Source organism: Pleurodeles waltl, chromosome 3_2 (assembly GCF_031143425.1).
Source record: "Pleurodeles waltl isolate 20211129_DDA chromosome 3_2, aPleWal1.hap1.20221129, whole genome shotgun sequence".
Classification (NCBI taxonomy): domain Eukaryota; kingdom Metazoa; phylum Chordata; class Amphibia; order Caudata; family Salamandridae; genus Pleurodeles; species Pleurodeles waltl.
Window position 1 is genome coordinate 49,824,822 of NC_090441.1, and position 12,421 is coordinate 49,837,242.

The 12,421-nt window shown below is 46.6% G+C and overlaps 1 protein-coding gene across 4 annotated transcripts in view; it reads left to right on the forward strand.

Annotated features, from left to right (window-relative positions):
- Window positions 1-12,421, forward strand: part of TAF15 (TATA-box binding protein associated factor 15) — a 368,603-nt gene that overhangs the window by 59,922 nt on the left and 296,260 nt on the right. The gene's annotated exons all lie outside the window — the stretch shown is intronic.

Sequence of the window (12,421 nt, forward strand, 5' to 3'; positions counted from 1 at the left end):
ACCATCCTTGGAGTGATGATAATCGGGAAATACCCTTAAGTGGGTAAGTTGCCCTGTAAAGGGCATACTTTTCACTTACTAGGCCACTTTGAAAATGCTTTTTTAAAATTCTCACTAGGTAGTTTTCTTCACCAGAGAACCCTTCTCAGTGGAGCATGGACACCGTCAATAACAAAGGCTGCTGAGGACAGATGAAGCTTTTGATTTGACACCAAGGCTTTCGGAGGCAGATTCTCAGTGGGGCATAAATGCCAAAAGCAGACTGACATCCGATCTGACTCTGAAGCAGCACAAATCAAATATGCTGTTAAGGAAGATAACTTTAATTTGCAAAATATAAGGATCTCTTACCAACAGGCGCAAGTCAAATGTCATTCCGCCTTTTTCAAGATAAACAAAACATTTGTTGTTGCAGTTGTGCCTACAGTATCTAGAAAGGAATCCTGAGAGGCGCTGATGAACAATATAAAACACAAAGAGAGAGTAATGGGAGTGATGCTATCCCACACAAGCTCCCAAGAGAAATCTATATATTCATTAACCACTAAAGGTGTGGGATAGTTGAGGTTGAGGGTGGAATTGGACCAGTGTTCCCTCAATTGCCAGTACCGGTTGGGTCGGGGTTCGTGATGGAAAGAGAGCGTGTGTGAAGAGTGTCTCTAGAACGGGTGGCTGCGTTGAATAAGGGGGGGGGAGTTCCTTTACGGACTAGGTGGTCTCACACTCATAATAGTGTCTTGCTTCATCATTTGACCACCTAGCCCCACCCAAGTAAGATGATACTACTTGGCGGACTCAACCTCTTTGTTAAAAGAACAAGAGGGAGTGCTGAAATTAAACTTACTGGATAAATATCAGGGATCCAGATAGTGTGAGAATAAAATTACCATACATGTCACCTATATCAATTAATTAAACTTTAATGGAGGTGCATGTTGGTAAGTTTATAAATGGGGGAGAAAAGGCTCACTAGAGATTAATGTCTCTTCGAGTCTAAAAAAAATATATATGTATGACCAACATGTTTCTGCCCTCTCGATGTGCTGGAAGGTCAGGGGCATTCGTCAGGGTCTAGGATCCCAGAGCACTACTACTAAGGGGTGTGCTCGTTAAGTGAAGTCTAAAAGCCTACCTGAACAGGTGGTTCATAATAAGGTAGGTCCCGGAAATGGGGGCGAATGGCCTCTGTTCTGGGTAACGCCGGGGGTGGGGTTTTCCCTTGTAGTCACACTCACTCCAAAGGGAATACCCAGTGAGAGTACCTGCATGCCGGTGCCCGACCGCTCTGATGATTCCCCCTCCCCTGGACCCCCCGGGATCCTAGACCCTGCGGAACCTGTTCGAGGTAAGACCAGTCCACAGTGTCAAAGGCTTTCACAAAATCGAGTAGGAGTAGTGCCAAGGGTTTGTGCGACAGGGTCTTGTGGTGGGCCAGGGCCAGGTGTAGCCGCCTAATGCAGTGTCTGGTGCTGCGGGTGGGCATAAAGCCACATTGGTCAGGATGTACCAGAGTGGGCATTACTTTTTTCAATCTAGAGGCAAGGATCGAAGAGAGCACCTTGACCTCAGTGTTTAAGAGTGAGATGGGCCGGTACGCCGAACAATGTCGTGATGGGGGTTGGGTTTTGGGGATCACTACAATTGTGGCTTGATCGATCCCAATGGGGAAGCGGCCCAATCTCTCAGCCTCTTCGTACATGTTAAGAAGATGTGGACCCAGAATGTCACTGCATTTCCTGTATAGCTCTGCTGGGAAACCGTCAGGACCGGGGGTCTTACACGATGCCAGGCTGGAGATCGCGTTGGTGATTTCTTCGAGGCTAATAGTTTCATCTAGTCTGTCTCTTGTCTCCGAGGAGACCTTAGGAAGGGTAATGTCGTTTAGAAGGGGAGCCTCTCTCTCAATGGTCGGGCGGGGGTGCCTTGCATATAGGCGGGCATAATACGAGGCGAAACTCTGCGTAATATCAATAGGTGTTTTGGTGAGGGTGCCTGAGGCATCTAAAATCTCCGGAATAACTCTGTTGGCCAGAGGACGGGTGGCCAACCAATGCAAAAGCTTCCCATTTTTGTCCCCCCAGCCATATATTCGGGCCGCGGAAGCTCTCCAGATATGTTTAGCCGATTCTAGCATTATATGTTTGATTTCGCCTCTGACTAAGGTCAGCTGCCTTGTGGTAGAGGCAGACGGCGAGGTCGCTTGTTGGTACTCCAGTCTTAAGGCCTTGGCCTCCAGCCTGGAGACCTGAGAATTTCGGTCCCGTTCGCGGGAACGGAGGAGGTATTTAGCTTGCCCTCTAAGGGTGGCCTTACATGCTGCCCATAGTGTTCCTGGAGACTAGACTGATCCCGTATTCAGGTCGAAGTATTGGGTAAGGTGAGTCTTGACCTCGTGGGTATAGTCTTCGTCCTGCAAATACCAGGCATTCAGGCGCCACACCGGGCGCCTAGAAGGGTCTGTTCCGCCCAAACGGACACGTACTGGAGCATGATCTGAGACTCCACAAGGGAGTATCTCTGCCCCCGTAACGCTTGGGAGGTCCGTGGCGGGCATGAATATAAAATCTATTCTGGATTGCGTTTGGTGGGCAGCTGATGTATGCGTGTATTGCCGCTCCCTGGGGTGCCAGGTTCTCCATACGTCACATAGGCCTAGGCTCTCGGCCCAGCTGTTAAGGGCCGAAGCCCTATTGGATCTACTGGCAGTGGCCCCGCCAGACACGTCCAGGTTGGGGTCGAGAACGGCATTGAAGTCTCCTCCCAACAGGGTGGCCCCCTGGGGGAGGTCCGCCGTCACGGTTGGAGCGAGAGTAGGAAGGCGTCCAGTCCCGCTGGAGGGGCGTACACACAAACAAGGTTTATTGGCGACCCGTGGAGCGTCCCTGTGGCCACTACGAATCTGCCCTGTGGATCGGATTGCATGCCTGTAATCACCATGGGTAGGGAGCGGTGGAGTAGGATGGCCACTCCCCTGGAGCCTCTAGAGAAGCCCGCGTGGTATATTCTATCATACCCTCCTCGCATAAGCATGGGGCATCTAGTCCCGAGGAGGTGAGTTTCTTGCAAAAAAAACACCGAGGGGGAATATCTGCGAAGAGTGCTAAATACTGCTGACCTTTTGATCTTGTCTAGCAGGCCGTTTACGTTCCAGGAGAGGACCTGAGTCAATGTATGCCAAGCGTGGGTTGCATAAGTATTGTACCAAGTTGGGTGTCTGGCTGTGGATCTAGGGACGGCTGTTTTGAACTTAACAGTGAGACATTGAAATAACAAACGAGGTTAAGCGACTCGCTACGCTTTAAACTGGTTTCAAACCCCCCCCCTAACTGCCCCCCTCCCCATACTCCCACCCCGGAAGCATCTGTCGCCCAAATACCCAACCAGAACCAGATAGCCAGTAGGACTATCGTTGGGATGGAGTGGTGGACCCCTCCATTTAACCGGATCAATTGCAATTAGTGGCCATGTGCCGAGGTCAGGCGCCGTGCATTAGAGGGGCACAATGTGACCAACGGCGGCCCCCAAGGGGCCCGTACCTTAAAAGGTGAACAACTCGGGTCCCCCCCGGAGGTCCTCCAGCAGGGGTCAAGTATGTTTCATTGGCAGTATTAATCAAGTGCCGGGGACTGGCTCAAGCGGCCGTCGTCCATCGCTTGGGCCGAGGCCTGAGGCTCGGGAGGGTCCGCACCTCCCTCGGTCTGTGACTCTAAGTTCCGGGCCGCCTCATTGTCCACAAGAGTGTCTGGGTCTTCCCCCCCCCCCCCCCCCCCCCCCCCCCCCTCTGGGACCTGGTGCGTCTCCGGCTCCTCCGGGGCCCCTCCGGGAGGGGGGGTCCCATCCGGGAGGTCTTTTCAGCAGGACTTGGGGGGCCCCTCCGGGCTCCGACGCCCTCCTCCGTTAGCCAGTCCCACGCCTCTTCAGGTGTTTCAAAAAAATGTGCTTTCCCGGCCAAGAGGACTTTGAGTCTTGCGGGGAAGAGGAGCATGTAGGAAAGCTGCATAAGTTTTTGTTTAACATGCTCATATGAGCGACGGCGGGTCTGGACCTCACGGGTGTAGTCCGGGAAGATTAGGATTTTATGGTTTTCCCAGTGAAGATCTTCCAGACGTCTAGCCTCCTTGAGGATGTTATCTCTGTCTTTAAAGTTAAGGAAGCGAGCAATCATCGGGCGTTTTGGGCCGCCCGGAGGGGGGCGAGGGGCAAGTGCCCTGTGGGCTCGTTCAACCACAAACCAGGGCGAGAGTGACTGATCCGGCATCCAGGTTTTGATCCAATTCTCTAGGAATTCGGAGGCTCCGCCGTCCTCTATGCCCTCTGGAAATCCAATGAATTGCAGGTTGTTGCGTCTTGACCGGTTCTCTGTGTCCTCTGCGCGGCGGTGCAACTCTCCGGATCGAGTCAGCAGCTGGGCTACCTTGGCTTTAAGGTCGGATAGGTCGCTTTCAGTCTGGGAGACTCTGGCCTCGACCTCAGTGATCCGGTTCACTGCGTTTCTGAGGTCCTGCCTAACAAGGCCCACATCCTCCCGTACTTCCCCGATTTTGGTCTCTACAGCGGATTGCGAAGTTTGGATTGCCTGGAGGATGGCGCTCACTCCATCCGGCGCCGGGCCCCCACTAGCCGTGTCCCCCTCTCCTCGCTGTCCTGTCCGCGTCGTGAACTGGTCGATTTTCTGCTGAGAGGGTGGAGGTTGTTTGTTCGCCTTATCTCTCCCCATCGTGGCGCGGGGGGAGTCAGATAGGTTAAATCTTGCAGTGTTTTGATTTAAATCTTGGGCCTCGGTTCACTTGTTATGATTGGGAATCCGCGGGGGTGGCTCACACCGGCGGGGACCCGCCACCACGGGTAGGTACGGATGTTCTCAGTACTATATGCATGAAGGCGGGCTCAAAGCCTCTTCTAGGTCCGTTTGTGATTCCGTAGGCTCCGCGTGGGCACCCTCCCTGCCGATTCCACTTGGGGGTCTGGCTCGTTGGTCTCCCCTCGGCAGTTTTCCTGCGACACCTTTTGCGTAGGGAGGGATGAGAGAGAAGGAGGGAGGCACTTCGACCTAGAATCCAGTCCCCCCTGGATGTCGCAGTGTCCCAAGGTCGGTTCACGGCCTGTTTTTAGTCACGTTGGTGGTCTGCGGCGGACCCATTCAGGTCAAGGGCCCCGTTGGGGAGGGTGAATTCGGCCCATCGGCCCGTTTGTCAATAGCTGCTTGAAAATTGACGAAGGGGGGGGGGGAGTGTCTCTTTCTCCAGGTCTCTTCTCCTTCCCACCTCTCCACCCCGAGGCGCCTCCGCGCCTCTAATGGAGTCACCTCCGATCCCCCGCACGACTCAGGCACACCACACGCCCTCGGCCCTCACCTTAAGTCAATCAAGGCACTGGGGTGGGGGGAGGGAATGGGAGCCGCGGGTGGGCATCCTCCTTACCACTGTCACGCCGTTCCACTTCATGCCAACAATGTCTCGCCTCCCTTCAGCGGGGTTCCGTGGGTCCTCTCCACCGACGATTCAAGTGGGCGCCCAGAGGTGGTCTTTCTGGCGCAGGGCCCCTCTTCTTGGGCCGGAGCGGCGTTGCCTCCTCTAATCCGCGGGACTTCGCGCCCGGGGCGCGGCCTCAGCGCTCTCCAGGGCTCCCGGTGCACCCCCTGTCCGGCGGGGCACCGCGGAGCTTCTTCGCCGATGTCTCTGTGTGGGCACCCAGGGGCTGCCCCTTCGGTGCAGGGCCCCTCCCCCGGGCCGGGGCGGCACCGTCCCCTCAGTCCGCGGGGTTCCGCGTGTGGAGCGCGGCCCCAATGCCCTCCAGGGCTCCTGGTGTACTTCCGGTCTGGCGGGCCCCGCGGGTCTTTTACACCGGTGCCTCTGCGTGGGCACCCAGGGGCGGCCCGCTAACGCAGGGCCTTTTTCTCGGGCCGGGACGGCACTGTCTCTTCAGTCCGCGGGGCTCCACACGCGGAGCGCGACCCCAGTGCCCTCCAGGGCTCGCGAAGCACCCTCAGTCCGGCGCCGCGGCGTCAGGAAAGGCAACAGCGTCGGAGTCAAATCAGCCGCGGGAACTCAATCCCAGCCGCCATTTTATTTTTCTTTCCCCTCGGAGCCGGTCGCGCCGCGGCGCTAGATCGGAGCCTGCCTTTCGCAACCGCTCACCTTAACCGGCTCCTCGGGATCCAAGGATCACAGGGAGAGTCAAAACGGCATCCCTCGCTCGGCAAAACCGCGTTAGCTATGGGCGGATGACGGAGGGGTCCAGAGCACTCTCAGAGTGCGACCGCCATCTTGACGCCCGAAGCCACGCCCCCCTTAAACAGTATGTTTATATCTTTTTTTACACCTAGTTGAGTAATTTTGCACATCAATTGAAATTATTATTTTTTTCAGTACTTTAGGGTGATTGTTAGGTTGTTTATTTGTGGTTTAGATTTCTAAATCGAATTGGTCCTTTCTTTTCCTTTAGGGGCCTGTTGATATATTTATATGTCCTACATTACTATATGATCCTTTTGATTGGTGCACGATTAACATCCAATAAGGCCTTAGTTCTTTTTTGTTAATCATTTCATTTACAGCTCTTCAATTAATTTGACATTATGGCTGAGATGAAATGAGATACTTAATAATGAATTTATTTTTAGTACTGGCTATGATGTAACAAGTATTTATACATTTTTAACATCTTATCTTTATATACATAGTAGAATTATATATTTTCTCTATATATATATTTTTCCTATATATATTTTTTCTATTTGTAGAACATAAATATTGCCTTCATTGATGAATTCATTGATGTTTATATTACATTTTAGAAATTTATATACACATAAATCATTTGTCTCAGTGATGTTAAATATTATGTATAATTTATAAAATATATATATATAGATATTTTTATATGTTCAATATTTATTACAGGGATAAACATCAGCTTGTGTACATTGTTGTTAGCAATTTGAAGAATTGGGTGTTCAAGTAATCACTTCCAGAATAAGATAACACAAGGGATCATATAAAACATATATAATGTGACATTTATATTTTATGTTTTGGATTCTTATATATGGCTAAGTTTCAATAGTTTGAATTCAAGACTATTACGTTACAATATGGCCGCCTCTTTGCACAAGTCTTTGGTTACATTGTTGAAATGAAAGAAGGACAAAAACAGTTAAATAGATGGTGTAAAAATGTCAGCCAATGTCCAGTTGAAGGCTGTTGACGAAACGCGTCGACATTTGGCAGGGGCAGCGTGTGTGCATTATTTGGCTTTTTTCCACCAATTTTTTCGTATTTTTTGTTATTTGCCTCTACAAATTTATCTAATAAATGGAGCTGTCGATTTTCGCACATGAATGACTTTTTAATGTGTTCATTCTCCATTTCTCTACGAGCTCTCGGATACTGTGCAGCCTTTTAGGTGCTTTACGGAGTTGCACCCTTCTTTGGAATATATATATATATATATATATATATATATATATATATATATATATATATATATATATATATATATATTGTCTTTCAATCTTTTTCAATTTCAAAATCTAAAAATATAAATTAAAAAATCATTTTATTTGAGGAGATGTTACAAACTATATCTACCAGAAGACATTGCAAATGTATAATTTAGGAGAAAAATAACTCGGATTCCTGTAAAAATATTATTGATGGTTGAAGGATATTTGTAAAAACTTTTGGTGTTTTCTTGCTAAAGTATATATATTTTGTGATGTCAAGGAGTATTGTTGATAATTTAGTGTAAGTTTAGTAGTATTTTTTCTGTTGAGTTTAGGTAGTTTATTTAAAGCGCTAAATCAGTACACAGGAAACACCTGTGAACAAGGTCCGGTGTGACCGAAACGCGTCAGGGGATTCCTGTTTTATTTGCTTGTGATCTCACGAATGGAATAAAAGTTTAATTGTTATTGGCACAACAACGGAGTGCGGTTCTTCTCTTGTCAAAGTAGAAAGAGAATTCTCCTTTTTTGAAATACGGACGTCCTGCCTTTAACCAGCACCACCGGAGAAATAAGTGCGCTGTAACACGCTTGTCAGGACATTTCTTCTTTTTTAATATATATATATATATATATATATATATATATATATATATATATATATATATATTTTTTAAAAAACGGTGAAACGTTTTTCCATCACCAAATGGCTGCACAATATCCCAGAGATCGTATGTAGTAGATAACGTGAAAAAAATCCAAAATGATCTATATGATATTTGTCGACTCTTTTAAATATATTAGAAAAACATGTGTGAATATATGAAGATCAAAAATAGTAATAGTAGTAATTCCAGAACACGCTGTCCCGGCCAAATGTCAACGCGTTTCAGCAAACGCCTTCAACTGGACATTGGCTGACATTTTTGCACAAGGCTATTTGAATCATACAGTCCTTCTTTGATTTCATCAACATCAATACACTGTTTGAAAACATGGCGGCCATACTGTAACATTATTGTCATCGGTCCCAAATGCTAAATAACATCCATGTAACCAAGTCAGGATCATATTTTAGTGATCATATTTGTCTACAATGGTACAGTATATCCCCCCTACTATAGAGATCATCGATTTCAACATAAATGCTTCTCATAAATAGGAAAAATGTATTCTCAAATAAATACTATAAATATTTTCAACACATTTATATGGAATATTTATTTATATATAAATTAATAAATGTCAATATCCTCATAAATAATGCACGAATACAATTCCCCAATTATCAGAAATTCATCTCCAAAATAATCTCCAATTCATATATAAATATATAATCATTAAGAGTCAGTTATTTCCAGATAAAACTGTATCCATACTAAATGATCATCTTATAACAATAAAGAACATCATATTCTGGTATTAATCATGTTGATCCATCAAGAGGTTCCTGTACATGGAATAAAAACTAATTTTATGAAAATATGTAAGCAAAACCCAAACCGACCGCCAATCGCCATAAAGTGCTGATTAAAGTACGATGCTAATGATGTGCTAATATAAATGTGCAAAGAAGCAATTAAAAGACAATTAAAAAACAAACTATGTTAAAAAACAGGTTATAATATTCCCGGTCTATATCTAGAATTTCACCTGCAGTGTCTATGCCAAACAATCGCTAACGAGAATCCATTACACATAAATCCAAGACAAATTTAATTGAAAATCTCACAAATGAACATAAAGTTCAACATCTAAATTGTGTCCCCACGGACTTTCAGAACCCAATAATAAAATCATCTTAGATTCCATTTGTCTTAGCTCTGCTGTTCTATTCCCACCTCTGGGATTGAGAGCAATGGTTTTTATCCCATAAAAAATCAGAGAGCTACAGTCTCCATCATGGACTTCCCAGAAATGTTTGGCTAACTGATACGATCTATCTATATATATATAATAATAGTTAGCATTGTCTAGGAATTTTACTATCATTACACCCAATTCAAAATAGTTCTTGCATCCTCCTTACTTTTTGAAGGGATGGAGCTCGCCAGTCAGTCATAAGTTGGAAACATTGGTTCATCTCTTCGTAGTCAATTTCAGATGCAAATGTTGATAAATCCATATATTGCTGGAGTTTTAGCCTGCTGAATTAGCCTTTAAACACACACTTACGGTCCAATAACCTGTTTTCATATTCCTCTTCAACATCCTTAGTAGGTCTATATTCTTTCCTCATGTTGCCTTGATAATAACTCATTACACAACTTGTTTTGAGATGCCGTTTATCTTTTTGAAGTTTCCTAATGAGTTTGAATTTATTCAATGTCACTTTTAACTCAGCCCACTCATTATGAAACAGAATCGTTTTGTAGAAAAAGGTCTTTTGAGTATGTAGCCTACTTTTTACATCGAAGCCTACCTGACAGTGAAGCTGGCTGGTTTGCTAAAGACATCTTGGGGGCATTCAGAAAGCTGACCTAGGAATGCATTCCGCCCATTGCTTACAATTGGCTTTGTGGTTTGTAACTCACATTTTCTAGCTATTTGCTGGCTTTACTTTTTCCTTTAGGCTGTCCAGCTTGAGTTCATCCCTCCTGCTGCCCAAACTTTGTTTACTGTAGTCTTCCAGAAACTCGCTTTCTATACACAGACCTTTAAATCTTGCTCTTATCTTGCCACATTTGCTGTGCATTCAGAGACAGAGGTCAGGTGTCAAGCTCTCTCTCTTCCCAGGGAGCTTGGTGTTTACTTTTCTTTCTCTGACTTCAAAGTGAGAGAATTTGTGTCAATCCTGCTGATTATCCATGAAAAAGGAGAGGTTGTAGGAAAAAATGAACTGTGATGATATTTCAGAATATATCAACATTGTTAGAAATGAAGCACATTTTGTGTGATTCTGCAGTGTGGTGGAAACAAATATTTGATGATGATCAAAACACATCAATACACTAGTTGATAACATTTGCACACACTTTTGTTTGTGGGCTGTAAAACCATATTTCAGTGCAGATGTAATGATCATTTCAATTGAATATGTGTTGTCTGTAATTGCAGTGCGCTCCAGTCTACCCTGCTCCACTTGATGTACTCCAGTCAATCCCACCCCAATACAATGTACACCACCGCAGTGCACTGCACTCAACTCAAAACTACCCCACTCTGCTCCACTCTACCTCAGTCTACCCCACCCCAGTCTACCCCAATCTGCTCCACTCAAGTGTACCCCAATCCAATTCACTTCAATCTAATCCATTCCAATCTACCCAGTCCAATTTACCCCACTCTAAACTCTACTGCAATTTATCCGACTTATCTCCACTCTAATTTACCCCACTTGATCTGCCATGATATACCTCACTCCATTCTACCACAGTCTGTCCCACTGTAACCCACTCAAATCTACCACAATCTATCCCACTCCAATCTACCACACTCCACTCCAGTCTGCCACACTCCACCATAGTCTGCCACACTCCACTCTGCTCTACCCAAATCTACTCTACTCCAATCACCCCCACTCTATCCTTGTTTATCCCAATCCATCCCTCTCCAGTGTATCCCCAATCCAAACTACTCCACTCTACCAAACTCCACCATTCCAATTGTCCCCACTAATTCCAGTTTACCCCATTCGATTCCATTCTACCACACTCTAATCTACCCCACTCCATCTACCACAGTCTACCCCACTCCAATCTACCACAATCCACTCATACTCCACTCTACCACGCTCCACTCTACCTAAATCCACCTCATTCCACTTCACCCTAGTCTAGTCCATCTACTCCTCCAGTCTACCCCACTCTAATCTACCCCACTCTACCCCAAAGCACCCAAATCCACCCCCACTACAATTGACCACCCACTCTACCCCACCCTACCTGTCTACCCCACTCTACCCTAATCTACCCCCACAACACTCCAGTCTACCCCACTCCACTCTTTCCTAGTCTTACCCTACTCCAAACTTGACTCAACTCCAATCTGTCCTACTCCACTCCACCCCAGTCTACCACACCCCAATCCACCCACTCTACCCCACCCCTGTCAACAACACTCTATTCCTCTTTACCCAGCCTACCCCACTCTACTTCACTCCAGTTTCACATGCCACCCAAATCTACCCCACTCCAATGTAACCCACTCCACCCCAGACTACCCTACTCTAATCTACACCATCCAATCCACCCCACTCTAATCTACTCCACTCTAACCCAGTATATTCAACTCCAATGTACTCCCCTCCCCATCTACCCCGCACCACTCTATCCAACTCTACTCCACTCTGTTGTACCCCACTCCACTCCAATCTACCAATCCCCCACTCTAAACTACCCCACTTCCCTCCATTCTACCCTACCATAATCCACCGAGTATATCCCACTTCATTCTGCCCCACTCAACTCTACCCCATCCATTCTGCCCGCTCCAGTATACCCCAGTCCACTGCCCCCCACTCTTCCCCAGTCTATCCCACTCCACTCTAACCGTATATATCCTTCTCCACTTAACTTCAATCTACCCCACTCCAACCTACCCCACTTCACCACAATCCAATCTACTTCCACTCCATTTCATTCTATCCCATTATAATCCACCCACTCCAATCTGTCAACTTCACTCCGATCTACCCAACCCCAATCCACCCCACTCTTCCTTAGTCTAACCACTCCACTCTAATCTACCCCAATATATCCCACTCCAGCCTACCCCACTCCAACCTGCCCCTCTCCAACCTATCCCAATTCACCCAAATCTACCCCCATTCCACTCTACTCCAATCTATCCCACTCCACTCTGCCCCACCCACTGCACGCCACTAACCTTTAGCTGTGCTAAACAGCAGCCACACTGGTGTACATGTCTAAAACACACTGCTAAAGCCAGTAGTACTCGCATAAGTGAGGCCTATTTGTTATGCCAATGCTTGTTATCCCTGTTGTATGCTCTACATCTTAATTAAATTAATTTGGA